The 15364-nt window shown below is 37.7% G+C and overlaps 1 protein-coding gene across 2 annotated transcripts in view; it reads right to left on the reverse strand.

The window, feature by feature from the left end:
* The window catches only part of VIL1 (villin 1), a 32634-nt gene extending 23026 nt beyond the window's left edge, over window positions 1-9608 (reverse strand). The window contains exons 1-2 of one of the 2 annotated variants that reach the window (XM_074307626.1): window positions 9497-9545; window positions 8562-8628 (exon numbers count right to left, since the gene is read on the reverse strand). The gene's annotated coding sequence lies outside the window, so the exon portion shown is untranslated. Of the gene's footprint in view, window positions 1-8561; window positions 8629-9496 lie in introns of both variants that reach the window. The other variant, XM_074307625.1, reaches the window with a different exon arrangement.
* Window positions 9609-15364: the final 5756 nt, after the last annotated feature.

The raw sequence follows: 15364 nt of genomic DNA on the forward strand, positions 1-15364 counted from the left end.
TTTGTTACATTTTTTAATTAAATCTTTTTATTTTCAAAACATATGCATGGATAATTTTTCAACATTAACCCTTGCAAAACCTTGTGTTCCAGTTATTCTTCTCCTTCCCAACACCCTCCCCCAGATGGCAAGTTATATATACATTATTTAAAAAAAAGAAAAGAAAAGCAAAAAAAAAAAAAAACAAGCTCTACATAATGGAGATTCCCAATCATATCATATCTTCTTTTTCTGCTTTTTGGAAAAGGGAATGACTGTGTCCATTAATGTTTGTTTACAATAATAATTTAAAAAAAGGAAAAGAAAGGAAAAAATTGGGAGATTCTAGGCTTGGATTTGAAAAGGGAGAGGGGAAAAGAAAGTAAGGTTAACTTTGCATAAAAGAAAAGATTAATTCTGCTACTGAGTGATCTCGGATAAGTCCTTCAACTCTTTGGACCTCAGTTTACTCATAAGAGCATGGAAATAAAAAGGGGAAGGGAACTCAGAAGTCCACAGATCCATCGCTTTCCTTTTTATTATTATTATTCCTTTTCTCTTCTGAGTTCCAAATTCTCTCCCTTTTTCCAACCTCCCTACCCCACTGGACTACATTGAGAAGGCAAGCAATATGATATCCATCATACAGGTGAAGTCATAAGACACCATCTCCTTCCTTGGAGGTCCAGAGGACATCCAAAAATGCACAGGAAATAGAGCAGACTAGACTGGAATCTGAAACTGCAAATCCTGTATTCATTCCACAATAATACATCTCTGATCTTGCTCTCATGCTACCCACAATCATATACCTATTCATTTCCCTTCAATACCTTTCTTTACTCTTTTTTATTTTTTTATGCTGAGGCAATTGGGATTGTGATTTGCCCAGGATCACACAGCTAAGAAATATTAATTGTCTGAGGCCAGATTTGAACTCAAGTCCTCCTGACTTCAGGACTGGTACTCTATCCTATGAGCCACCTGGTTGCTCCCCCCTATGCCCCCAAAACGTTTGGCAATCTGAGCTCCTGGTAGAACCCAGCTTTCAGAGCACAAAATCACGATCTAATTCCACAAAGTCTTCTCTTCAGAATAAGGAGAATACAAAGCAGAAAAGATGCTGGAAACTAAAGGAATATCCATCATTTGGGAAATAGCTAAGCAAATTATAGTATATAAACATAATGGATTATTATTTATGCTTTAAGAAATGATTTCAGAGAAACAAATATGTATGTACTGATGCAAAATGCAGTGAGCTAAAGGGAACAATTTATTTTATAGCAACATTGCAAAAATGAACAATTTTTTAAAAATTGAAATTCTGATCATTTTGTTGACCCATTATGACTAGAGAACTGATGAGACTTTTACCCATTTCCTGGCAGAAATGATATGGTCTGGAGATGTAGAATAAGAAGTCAATTTTTAAAAGTGTCATTAAAAGAATTTGTTTTTATTGATTATACATATTTCTTATGAGTTTTATTTTTCTTTGTTTTCAATGGGGGAGGTAGAAGGGAGAAAAATAAATGCATAATAATTTGCAAACATAAAATTTGACTAAAATAAAGTTATTAATAATGATAAATAAATAATAAAATGACAATAATAAAAATGTAAACCTAGATGATCTCTAATGGCCCTTACAGTATCAAAGTTTATGAATCTAAGAATCCATATGGGATGTCACCTTTTCCCCAAATGCTCCTCCTTAAACTGATTAGCTAAGTTTCATACTCCCTTACATCTCCAACAGCAGCATCTCCAATGTCTAATAACAAAGGTAATTTTCCAGAATTTTCTCTTGATGAGAAAGACAAAAAATTACTCAGAGGATAAGAAGTCATGCAAAACAAAGTAAGAAAATTCAGAAAAATAATCTTTACACTCATTCAAACAAAAAAATACTATTACCTGTAGCCATATCAAACGATGTGTAATTGTTAAGATCAATATTGACTCTCCCTAAAAGAGGTAAGGAAGTAACTCCCTCCCTCCCAAAAAAACATACATTTGGTAAAAGTGGGCAGGATTGCTTATGAGAAATGATACATATATTGGCAGATATGGTCATCTTATTTGTAGTGCTTAACTTTTTCTTTGTTATAAGAAGGACTCATTTGGGGAGGCCGATATATATGGAAATGACTATAATATAAAAATAAATATTATCATCAATGCGTCTTTTCTTTTCTTTTTTAAGATGAAAGGTGTCTAAGTGGCACAGTAGCTACAGCACTAACCCTAAAATCAGGAGGACCTGAGTCCTCCAAATGTATCCTCACACACTCAATACTTATTAGCTGTGTGACCTTGGGCAAGTCACTTAATTCTGATTGCCTCACCAAACTAAGTAAATAATAAAAATAAAAAGATAGAAAGGAGACCAAAGAGAAAGAAGGAAAAGTTTTTTTAGTGGGGAGGAAGGGGGACAAATTAGTTACTGACTACTTGAGGGACTCTCTGTGGGTCTAAGTTTCTTCATTAGGATTAGGTGACTACTAGAAGGTCCCTTAAACTTAAGTGTCTTATCTGATCTTGACCATACTCTCTTACCTGTGTCTCTGTATCACAACTGACACAATTACTACCGGAGTTCAAGCTCTCATCACCCCTTTATTGGACCATTATAAAAGCCTTCTAATATATATATATCTCTGTCCCAGATCTCTCCCCACTCCATTCTATCCTTCACTTAGATGCCTAATGGATAGTTGGAAATACCGCTTTGACCACATCACTCTCCTTCACAATAAATTCTAGTGTGTCCCTATTATCTCTAAGATCAAATGCAAACTTCTGTTCTGCAAGTAAAGTCATTAAAAATCTGCCTCAAACCCACCTTTCCAAACTTATTCTACTTCCTCCTCTTTCATGGCCTCCAAGGTTCAGCCAAGATGGCCTTCTCTAGGTTCTTCATGTTTAACATTCCATCCCTGACTCCTATATAAATGCTACAGGTTGTTTCCCATGACTGTTTCTCAAGCTGGCCTTTATCACCTCTCAGAATTCCTTGTTTCCATTATGTCACCTTCTACAGAAAATGTTTGCTGATCCTTCACTACCACTAATATCTCCTTTAAAAATTACATTTTATTCATTATGTATATTTCTATTTTATTATATTTTTTTTCCTAACTCAGCTTAATTAAAACCTTTTTTACATGAATCCTTTCCTGATTCTTCCTCCTCCCCCAGCTTTCAGGAACCCTCTCTAATGTCTCATGTCTTATAGTTACTTTTTATATAGTCTGTATATTTTTCTGTGTACTTGTCTCCCCAAATAGAATACAGGTTGCTTTGGGGCAAACATGGGTTTATTATTATTTGGGTTATATATCCCCAGTAGCTAACAGAGTGCCTTATTCATGTGGACATTATAGAAATATATTTGTAGATGATTACAAATGCATTATCATTAAAAAACTAAATTCAGAGAAGCTGATTCAGAGTAGTTTGAAGTTGATATAAGAACTTGAAAAGAGTTATCCTGGATCAGAAAGGCCCTGTTCCATGTGACCCAAATCTCATTTCTGACAACTTAGGGAAGAGGATTTGGCTGATCTTGGATATCAGCCATAAAAGACAAGATCACCTCATTTCAAAACATCCTCAGTTCCCTTTTGGAATGACCTCAATGAGTAATAAAAGCAGTAATCACCATGGAGATAACAAGGGGCAGAAATTCCTTTGCTTCCATTCATAAGCCATAAAACTAAAGCAGACTCTGCCCACCACTCACCACGTGACGTGATTATAGTATCTCCTGGGGCATAACTGGATTTGGGGTCAGAGGACCTAGATTAGATTCTAAACTCAGATAAATAGATTGTATGACTTTGGGCAAATCAATTTCATTTAAAAGGTTTCAGTTTTCTTTCTTATCCTTTTTTTTCCCCTGAGGCTGAGGGCAAGTGACTTGCCCAGGGTCACACAGCTAGGAAGTGTTAAGTGTCTGAGACCAGATTTGAACTCCTCCTCCTGGTCCTCCTGAATTCAGGGCTGGTGCTCTATTCACTTCACCACCTAGCTGCCCCCTTTTCTTATCTTTAAAATAGAAAGATTGGACTAATGTAGATCAAGAACCTAGATGGAGACAGACAGAGAGGGACCTGGATGGTGGTGTGGAGAGAGAGAAAGAAATGCACAAACTGGATATACTTTTTACATTCAATCTTGTCAATATTGACATTTTCTTTTGTCTAAACAATCAACAGAATGATAATTCAAGCTCTGACTTTTTGTGCTTGTTGATTTTCAATGTGAGTATTCTCACACTGAAAATTTAATTGATATAGGTTATATAGGTTCAGTCATGTAAAACATAGTTCTATGTTAGTTATGTTGATTCAGATACCATTAGTTTTTTTCTTTGGGGATGGGTAGCATTTTTCCTCATCATGAATTCTTTGGAACTATCTTCGATCATTGTATAGCTGAGAATAGCCAAGTCATTTAGTGAGCATTGTACAGCATTGCTGTTACTGTGTACAATGTTCTCCTGACACTGAAAATTTCACAATCAACTCTCAGCAGTTCCATCTGGCTCTAGCACATCCTTGGACTAGATGCTCTTTAAGCACCTTTCCCTCTTGAAAGCCTATGAAATCCTGAATCACTTAAGAGCAAACCTTCATGTATCCCAAGAAGATAAAGGGTAGAAAAAAAGAGATCTCATATATACTAAAATACTTTTAACAATACTTTCCATAGTAGCAAAGAACTAGAAACAAAGTAGACATCCATCCTTGGGGAAACAGCTAAACAAGTTGTGGTTTATGAATGTAACAGAATATTCTGATGCTGTAAGAAAGGATGAAAACGAAGAATAGGAAGTATCTATCCACAGGTGATGAACTGATCAGCAAACATTAAGTACAGATTATTATGAATGTTCTAAATGCCAGAATTCAAATAAATGCTAAAAGTAGTCTCTATTTTCAAGGAGTTTATATTCTATTTTTAGAGACCATACACACATACACACACATAATATAGCATTATTATATTTATATTAAATTATATATACAATATTTTACATGCACAATATATGTATATTTACATTCTATGTTATAAGCAACATACACAATACACATATGCCTTGTGTTATATATGTATATGCACATGCATTTATGTGTATGTTTGCAAACATGTATGCACACATACACATATGTAGAGAAATAATATGTGTATAATAATGAATATAATGTGCCTCCCATATATAGCCATATATAATATATAGAAAGACATATATTTATTGTTTCTCCATTAGAATGTATGTACACATATTTACATACATGTGTTGTACATATATATGTCCGTATACAATATGAGGTACATAGGGCAGATGAAAGATAATCTAAGAGTGAATGGCTTTATCCACAGAGGAAGTTTGAGGAAGTACTCATGCTTGAGCAAAGTCTGGAAGGAAGTTAGGGAATTAAACAACACTGAGAAAACAATATACACAGAGGGACCACAATCTTATAAATAGAAATAATAACAAAGTAAAACTGAACACTATAATTAGAGTGGTCAAGGTTGATCCAGAAGAAGAAAGAAGAAAATCCCCTCCATCCCGTCTATGCAGAAGTGGCTATGTCTGGGAGAATGTTGCATGCATTGCTATATTCTATTGATTGTTTGGTTCATTTTACTGAACTGCTTCTCCTGTCCTATACCCCTGAGTCTTGGATTCTTCATCCTTTCATATAGGAATAAATAACATATCCCAGAATACTATTCTTATGAGAATTAAACAAGATAATGCATGTGAAAGTCCTCTGTAAATTATAAAGCCCTGTGCAGATAGGTGAGGCACTTATTATCACCCAAAGGGCTGGAGGAGAGATCAAGGGGGAAAGGAAGAGTTGATATGATCTTAGGTTGTTTGAGAAGGCAGTGTCCGGAGGAAGGAAGGCGGTAGTTTCACTGTACTCTGCCTGTTCAGATCACATCTGCAATATTGTGTTCAGTTTCAGGTGCCACACTATAGGAAGGGCACTGATAAGCCAGAGAACGTCCAGAGTTCACAGAGCTAATAGCCAGGAGGGCCACCTCAGCCAGAATGGCATACTTCCTCCCACCTCATTTCATACACTTATTACATACATCATACACCAGGTAAAGTACTTGGGATCCTATCTTAGGACAATCAGTTTAAGCAATTGAAGCTATTTTGGCTGAGGTTTTGGTGTATTTGTATATATGTTGTTTCTACCATTAGAATGTAAATATAAATATATATTATGCATACAATATACATCACAGACGTAATCTTGTATAAATGTAAATATATATATTATGCACATAATTTTATATAAACATAACAGTGATATGTTGTATATGTGTATGTGTGTGTTGTCTCTAACAATAGAACAGAGACTACATGGGAACCATTTGCAAGAATTTAAAGAGAGATTACAATTATTCCCAGGGGCTGAAATTAAGAGCAATGACCTTCAATCAGATTTTGGCTCAATGACAAGAAAAACTTTCTAACAAGTGGAGTTATCCATAAGTGGGATGGCCTGCCTCAGATTGCCTTTCATGAAAGTCTTCAAACAAATGCTGGACAGCATGTCACTCCCTCTTTTGTTCATATTCCAAAAGTCTAGCTTTTTCAGACCTGTTCTATCAAGGCCTCCCCATCCCCTAGATTTTTTTTCTTCTCCCTTTCTCTGGCCTATGTCCAGCATCATCATCTTAAAGGTGGACAACCTGGAACTCTACATAGTATTTTAGGCACACAGGAGAATAGAAGGAGAAGCAAAAATTGCTTTTTGTTTTCCTCCTCCAGTAATAATATGAGCAAACGTTAATATGACACTTTAAATTTTTCAAAGCTCTTTACAAATAGTATCTCATCTTGTCCTCACAACAACTCTGGGAGGTAGATGCTATTATTGTCCCCATTTTTGAAGATGAAGGAATTGTGAAAAACAAAAGTTAATTAATTTGCTCAGAGTCACATAAACTACAGGTAAAAAGTCACATTTTCACAGAGTCACAGCTAATCTGAGGCTGAATTCTAACTTAAATTCTCCCAACTCCAAGGTCAGTATTGCTACTACCTAGCTACCTTAGTCATAGTGAAATATATATCATAGTAAAATACATATAAACAAACAAATAAAAATTATGGAGCAGTTACTTTTTAGTTCCTGAGAGAACGAGGGAGGGATAGACTGAAACTGTAGCAATCAGTGAAACAAGAGCAAGCATTAAAAGGTAGACACTAGGAAGAGCTTCCCAATGAATTAGGAGTGCCAAGAAGGGCAGTAGCATCTGTATTCTAGGATATCTCAGAACATCAGTCTCCCATCTAAAGAAGGAGACAATCTCCCTAGAAAAAAAAGATGTAGGAAAAATGATGGCTTGGGAGGGAGGTTGGAATTCTTGAATTTGGCCAATTTTCCCATCTCAACTCCTTTATCCCCAAACCTGACTTTTTCTCTGACATTCCCTATAGATCATAGAGTGTTAAAGCTGTAAAAGTCCTTAGAAATATATATATATATATATATATATATATATATATATATAAAATTTTTTTTTTGTAAGATCACAGATAAGACCTGGAAAAGAACTCAAAAGGCCATCTAGTGTAATATCCTTAATTTATAAAGAGGAAATTCAGGCTTGTGCTGATACAACAAATTGCTCAACAGCAGATGACAGAAGCTGTTTTGTTTTGTTTTGTTTTGTTTTGTTTTTCCCAATAGACCAAGCTGTCTTCCATCTCTTTGATTTATAAATGAGGCAACTCTGGCTCAGGGAAATGAGGTAACTTCTTGGAAAGTCACCCAGCTAGTTACAGGTACAGTCAGGACAAGTACTTGAACACTCAGGTCTCTTAACTCCAACTACAGTACCTATCTCACCTCATCTCCTTTATATAATCAGAAAAGTTGACCTAGAGAGTAGGGGTGGGGTATCACCCCCTTTCCCTCTCCAGACTAAATATTTTATGTAATTGGAGAAATAAGAAAGGAGCAAGGAGGAAAGAAGAAAACTTTTCCTGCTTATTTCCTCGGAACTCACACCTGATTTCCCCAAGCACCAAATTTAACAGGATATTTTGAATTTAATAGCTTTGCTGGGGTAACTGCCCCACCCCCTGAATGCTGCAAATGACTTGTGTACCAGCTGTTCGGGCTGGATATCAAGAAAAAGGACTTTGCTCCCCAGTAGTACAGTACTTTCACCTTACTCCTCTGCACATTTGGGAAGTTTGAGAGTTTATCCCCCAATCCTGTTCCTTCAAAATAACATACCTGTGGGGCCTGATTCTCTGGAAGGGGGGAGACTAGGATCCAAGCCTCCTGGACTCTTAGGACACTGAGGCTGTCAATGGGAAGGTAACATACTTTTTCACAAACCTGTATAATTATGATTGATGATTGTGGGAAGAACTGGGTAGCCATTCAGGGGGCTAGATGTTCAGATTTTGATCTCAGAATCATAAATTTAGAGATGGAGTACATCTTAGTGGTTCAGAAAGTGAGAGGTCATTTAGTGCTGTCCTTTCATATTACAAAAGAGAAACTGAGCCCCAGAGAGATCACCAAACTCACCCAAGGTCACACTGAAACTAAATCCTGTGACTCCAAATTTTTCACTGGCCCCTCTGCACTATGTTACCTATAATACAAAAGGTTAAGGCTTGGGAAAAGGGAAAGATGGTGTCCCCAAAGTCCCCCCAAACAGAAATACTTCCTCTTTTCCTTAATCTGTCAGAATCACAAGCATCCAAATACAATGGAAATAAACCATACCCCCAAGCCACCACAAACTCCTTGCATCTCAGGATCCCCAGGGCTGGTTCACTTTGAACAGAACAGAAAGTTCTCATAAGAAAGTACTGTCACAGACAGATCTCACCGGAGAAGGACTCATTTCCTTCTCCCAATACAGGCTAGAGAGGGAGCCTTAGACTGAGAAGATGAGGGAGAATACAAGGGCATGAAATATGGTACTGAGGGGAGTTAAGAGACAGAAGGGAGAGGAAACATGGTGGGACAGTGATAAGGATATATTCTGCAGGTAGCTGGCAGGGACAGCACCCGGGAAGGTTCCCAAGTCTTGCCCATAATTTGCTGCTCATCATATCCCTAACAACTTCTTCATGCTTAAGACACCTGGACTTCCAGCAAAGCACAGTGAAGATATAGGTGAAGTCAGGGAAAAGGGAAGAAAAAAGGAATTTGAAATTAGGGATCAGTGAGCAATAAAGATGGGGAAGGAAGGGAAAAAAAAAAACAACAATGATATGGATGGAAGATGAGTTAGAGCTAGGGATTGTGGGGGGAAAACCCTGAAGAATGGCTTATTTAGAGTATAAGGATTAGAGCAGTAAGAATCTTAGCTATCTTCTGTTTAGAGAATTAAACTGTTTTTATTCTTCCATCCCCAAAATGCCTCTGAAGACATCAAGTCTCTCTGTGAGAAATGGGGAACATCATCCTTCTGCCCCCACTTTCAACCATACCTTCCCACCAGACCTCCTTACCTGTCCTGGGGAAGAAGCTGCCACCTGGAAAAGCTCAGGGATCTATACTGGGCTGGCTACAGGAAGAGGACCTTTGTCCCTTCTCCACACCCCTCCTTCTCTTAGTAATTGCCATATAAGGAAAGATAGGGCCCAAGAGAGAGAGGGGATGGGGTGATGGGGAGCAGGGGGGGGAGGAGGCAGGTGCCTACCAGGTCCCCTGAGAGTCAAGAGTGGAGTTACAGTTTGACAGCTACAACCAGATGTGGCCCCATCTCCTGGCCCTCTGGTGGGTATATGGGAGTGGTGCTGGGAGTATTCCCCAACTCTACAGAAGTCTAAGAACAATGAACATAGTGGAGCTGTGGGTTGGAAGGGATGGGGGAACCTCTAGGTGGGTGACAACTGCCATTAATTAGAAAAGTATTGGACTTGGAGTTAGGACATTTCAAATTGTGACTCTAACACAAGCTGTGTTACCTTGGTCACTGAGAACTTACAGGATGCACTAATATTTTTATTACCTACCTCACAGAGGATGTATTAAAAAAAAAAAAAAAAGTATTTTGCAAATTTTAGATCACTATGGTTACTATTATAGCCAGATCCAAACTGGGTCCCCACCATAAAGGGTAAGGCTCAGACACTTAGTGTTAAAATCTAGATGGAAAAGTTAATGCTATATGGCAGGATACCTTGGGGAAGCCGATGAGGTAGAATTTCATACTGGGAGTGTGGAAGGGAAAAAAAAAAAGAGGGAATCTAGATCCTAGGATTCTTTATTGGTTCGTTGGTTCTACTGTGTCCCCAGATCAGTTGTTACTTCCATCTGGGCCTTCAGCTGGCTATCTGGTCTCTTAGAGTCACCCAAGTGGGGAAAGAACTCTGTCTCATGGTCCTGGAACACTGCAGTTCCTCTCTGCCCCACCCTTTACTCCGGCCACAGGGCGTTGGTTCTGGCCTGTTTATGAATAGTCATAAAGCAGAGGCCTTGTCCTAGGCTCAAGTCCACCCCACCCGCTGCACGCCATCTGCCTGAGCCTTAGCCTAGGGATCACTGGCACTCTTCCTACCCGCTGGAGAGCCACCCCTGAATCAGTATCCCATCCAGAAGAGATAAGAAAAGAAGTGAATCTATCTCTCTTTAAAACATCATCTCTTTCTTCTTCCTCTTCTTCTTCTTTTTTTTTCCCCCTTTGTCTTCCAATACCTAGAACCTAGAGGAGACTAATAGGAGGTCTGGAGGACATCCTCAAGTAACAGTCTTGTTCAGTTTGGTCTCAGAGAATAGAACTGGGAACAATAGGCAACGAGTCAGAAAGGTAGAATGAGCTGTCTCAGGAAGTAATGAGTTCCCATTTATAAATCCTTAGAGACTGGATATGGAACTCCAAAAGGCTTCTGGGGTCCATTCTGTAATGTATTTCATGCCCCCCATTCCTCAGTTCCTGTGTAAGGAACTCCCAACCTACCTTTAGTTGGTGGTATTGTTGAAGGTTTGAGCCTCATGACCCAGAGAGGCTCAAACTGGGCTCCAGATCCCAAATTTGGGGTTCTTAACTTGGTTTTAAGGTGTGATTGGGGGAAGGATGTAGGGTAATAATCTATGCTTCAAGAACAATAAGGTAAAGTGGGGAAGGGAACATATCTAGAAGCAGAAGCATCTGAATCTCTGTCTTCTTATAGGTGATGGACTCCAGGTATAGAATAAATATTTTCCAGACACAGCCAATGCAGAGAAAAGAGCAGAATGAAAGCAAGAAAGAAGCTTAGAAAAGTGGGATAGCTTTGAAAGCTGACGATTGAACTTATACATTTTCTTTTTATTTTATTTATTTATTTAATAGTTTTTATTTAGCAGATATTTGCATGGGTAATTTTACAACATTGACAATTGCCAAACCTTTTGTTCCAATTTTTCCCCTCATTCCCCCCCCCCCCATGGCAGGTTGACCGACCAATACATGTTAAATATGTTAGAGTATAAATTAAATACAATATATGTACACATGTCCAAACAGTTGTTTTCTTGTACAAAAAGAATCAGACTTTGAAATAGTGTCCATTTAGCCTGTGAAGGAAATCCAAAATGCAAGTGGACAAAATTAGAGGGATTGGGAATTCTATGTAGTGGTTCATAGTCATCTCCCAGAGTTCTTTCGCTGAGTGTAGCTGGTTCAGTTTATTACTGCTCTATTGGAACTGATTTGGTTCATCTCATTGTTGAGAAGGGCCACTTCCATCAGAATTGATCATCATACAGTATTGTTGTTGAAGTATATGATGATTTCCTAGTCCTGCTCGTTTCACTCAGCATCATGAACTTTATATATATATATATATTTTTTTTTTTTCTTTTTTTTCTTTTTCTGAGCTAGGGTTAAGTGACTCACCCAGGGTCACACAGCTAGGAAGTGTTAAGTGTCTGAAATCAGATTTGAACTTGGGTCCTCCTGAATTCAGGGCTGGTGCTCTATCCACTGTGCCACCTGGCTGCCCCCAAACTTATATATTTTTAAAAGAAAAGAAAGATGAATGTAATAGGTATCTATGATTTCATAAGCTTTTCTTGTTCTACCATATAAATAAAAATACCCATTTTATTTGGTATTTAGTTTAGAACAAAAATAAAATTTTGAAATAAAATAAAGACTTCACATAAACACATTCAAAGTCTGTGGTAGTTCTGCGGGACAGGGGATACAAAGGCTCCAGAAATACAATGTGGGGTTGAGGGAGGTAATGAGAGGGAATCATTTGCATAGAAAAAGGGAAGTAGAGCAGGATGCTGTCTTGGATCCCATTCAGAGGTGGGTTTCTGAGGTATGCTGGTTGTGCCCAAGCCTTTTCCTCTCATTATGGTGGAGGTGCCTAGGTTCTTGGGGCACTTCAGGGCCAAAGTTGATTTATCCAGGAACTAGGGACCCCCATTCGTTGTAGCTGCTGTCTCTGGTGCTCCTGCTTTCTCCTTTTTTCCCTAGTTTTCTTCCTCAGTTTTGACTTGATTACCCCTGACACCATAAGAAGTGAATCTCAAACACCTTAGGCTTAAAGTCTAAGTAGAATGGTTAAGACTGTGGAGTAGTAGACTTGGATTCTAGAATCCCAAGCCCTGGAATGGGGGTGGGATATGATATACTGGAGATGTGGACAGGCTCTTTCCTGCTTTTGCCAAGCATCCAAAGGTCAATTGCTTCCCAGAGTGTCTCCAAGGTTGAGCAGATGACATATGTACTTGGTGGAACTCAGCTCTGGTCCAGACCAGGCAGAATGTCTTAGGTTCTTTTTTAGAGAAGGGAAAGCAAAATTTTATTTAAACACATTATTCTGAGAAGAGTCCCATAGGTTGTCCCAAACTGCCAAAGGGATCCATGGCATAAAAAAAGTTAAGAATCCCCTCTAGAGACATTAGAATTGCTTTTTAATTTTTATTCTTAGTTTAAAAAATGCCAAATAAAATTTTCATTTGCATACACATTATACATACATATACATATATTTATGCACTTCTATTCTCTCTGTACAGAAAAAATAAAACTGTACCTGAAAGTGACAGTATTATATACCGTCTTCTTTTTAAAGTATATACAAAGGTCTCTCTGTTCTTTCCCAAGCGGTTCTACTTATATGGCCTCCTCTTTAGCCTTCCTTTTATTGATTTTTTCTAATTTGTCCTGCATAAATATATGTATTTATGTATACAGCTTTTTGCATATTGTCTCCCTCCCTTAGATTATGAGCTCCTCAAAAGCAAAGACTGTCTTTTACCGTCGTGTCCTCTATAAATTGACTGTCTTCTGTTCCTTTTCCTTCATTATAAATTTTTTTAAATGAGACCAGAATGTTGTAAGAGTTGTTAAAATAAAGAGCTCCCATCTCTTTTAGGTCATGGCCTTTTGATTTTCAATAAACCTTCTCATTTCAGTATGAAAAGAAATATTCTAGAGCTTATCATACATTTACACAAAAAGATAACAGAGAGATCACTTAATTTTTGTCCTCTAAGGGTACATCAAACATTTTATTTTGTTGGTTGAAATAAATTTGGAATTTCTGGAATGTTTCAATTGGATAATATCATTATTTACCAAATATGCCTATATCCCTTGGCAAGTTTCTCATGCCCCTTGGAAGTACCCCAAGGCTTGGGGGGGTACCCTTATCTTAGAGGACATCTGGTCCAACCTTCCAATCAAGGGCAACCGTATAATCCAAGCGACTGTATGACAGAATAAAGGACTAGGAGTCAGAAAACCAAATTTCTTAATCAATCAGCTAATCAATAAATGTTATTGATCTCTGGGTGCTGTGAAAAGATAAAAAGACAAAGGAAAAACTCTTACGCTTCTTCTTCCAGAGGTGCCATAACTTGGTGAGGTGATTCAACCCAGAGTATAGATCTGGAGTCTTAGTTTCATGCCATGTATGTAGTACATATGTGCCTTGGGCAACTTAATCGCTTTCTAACTCAGTTTCCTCCTCTGTAAAAAGGGAATAATAATGCTATCTCCCAGTGTTGTGAGTATAAAATATTTGTAATGTGCTTTGTAAACCCTAAAACACTATATAAATGTTATCTTTTTTTCATAAAGACTTTGAGAAGGAAAATTGCCCATGTATATGTTTTGTAAATAAAAAGCTTTAACAACAACAAAAAAAGCCAGTGTGATAATTAAAAAATAATAATAAAAAAAGATTTTGAGAAGGGAGATCATTACCCATGATGTTGAACATTCAGACATCATTGAAAATGTCAAGATACATGCCTAGTCAGCTAATAAACATTTATGAAGCACCAACCATGAGTCAGGAACTAGAAAGGTAGTTTTTCTGATCAATAAAAGGTGATTTTTGCTGACAAGCAACTAGAACATGGATGGACTTTATCTGCAATACTTCTGAGGAGTTTAACCTTCATCTTGAGCTGAGACTTTGGGGTAGTGCCAAGAAAAGCAAGTTTTTATATCACTTTCTAAATGAATAAGCAGAAAAGAAAGGTTAAGTCTGTTGTACTCAGATATCCAAGGATGATGAGAATGGTCATCCAGTGTGCCCACTAATGAGCATGGGACTCCAATATTTAAGCCAGTCATTGAGATAGACAACTATGGTAAATGTGGTTTTTGACCTACCGCTTCAACAAACCAGAAGTCAAATAAATCTGCCTTGAATTTTTTTTGGGGAAAAAAAAGAAGCAAAATCACAATAATAGAAACCTCAGCAGTGGTTAAGGACCTCCTTTCATTTCCCTCATTTGCTTCTCTCTTCTCCACTGTTCCTGTCCAGGATCAAGACTTAAGCTCTGTGCCTCACCTTAGATTCCCCCCATCATTGCCTTTCTACAAGCTGCAAATGTAGGAAAAGTTTCCTGAATATGAGCAAGTTGAGAATCCATGTGGGCATACTGAAATTTTTTCTTGAATTCTCCGGCTACCCAATACTATTCATCTGAATCTGGTGATCCTAGATCAGGAAATTTCCCAGAGGTGGGAGGAGTTGGAAATAGTGCCATGGATTCCATATCATTACTACTTCAGAATGTTAGTTTTCTTTTTCTTCCTTCTAGCATAATTTGGAACTGAGGGAAACAAAAGCATTTTTTGTTTGCCTCACTCTTTGAAGCTAGTAGCCTAGAGAAGGGTAATGAAGCATGTGCATAAAGAGAATCCCTTATACCTTTATCAATGGGTCCTTGATGAGATCAATGGACTGATAGTTGGGGTATCTCGCCATCTAGTGGGAAAAATTAAGGGTGGTTAATAGTAAAATAAAACTAGGACTTATTGTAGGCTCAAGGAAGTTTCACCTAGTGCAAACACAGTTTACGCTTGTATCACATTATAAAAGAAAATATTGCATTGGCTACTTTGCTTCTATAAAGATTAAAAA

This window comes from Sminthopsis crassicaudata, chromosome 3 (assembly GCF_048593235.1).
Source record: "Sminthopsis crassicaudata isolate SCR6 chromosome 3, ASM4859323v1, whole genome shotgun sequence".
Lineage (NCBI taxonomy): Eukaryota > Metazoa > Chordata > Mammalia > Dasyuromorphia > Dasyuridae > Sminthopsis > Sminthopsis crassicaudata.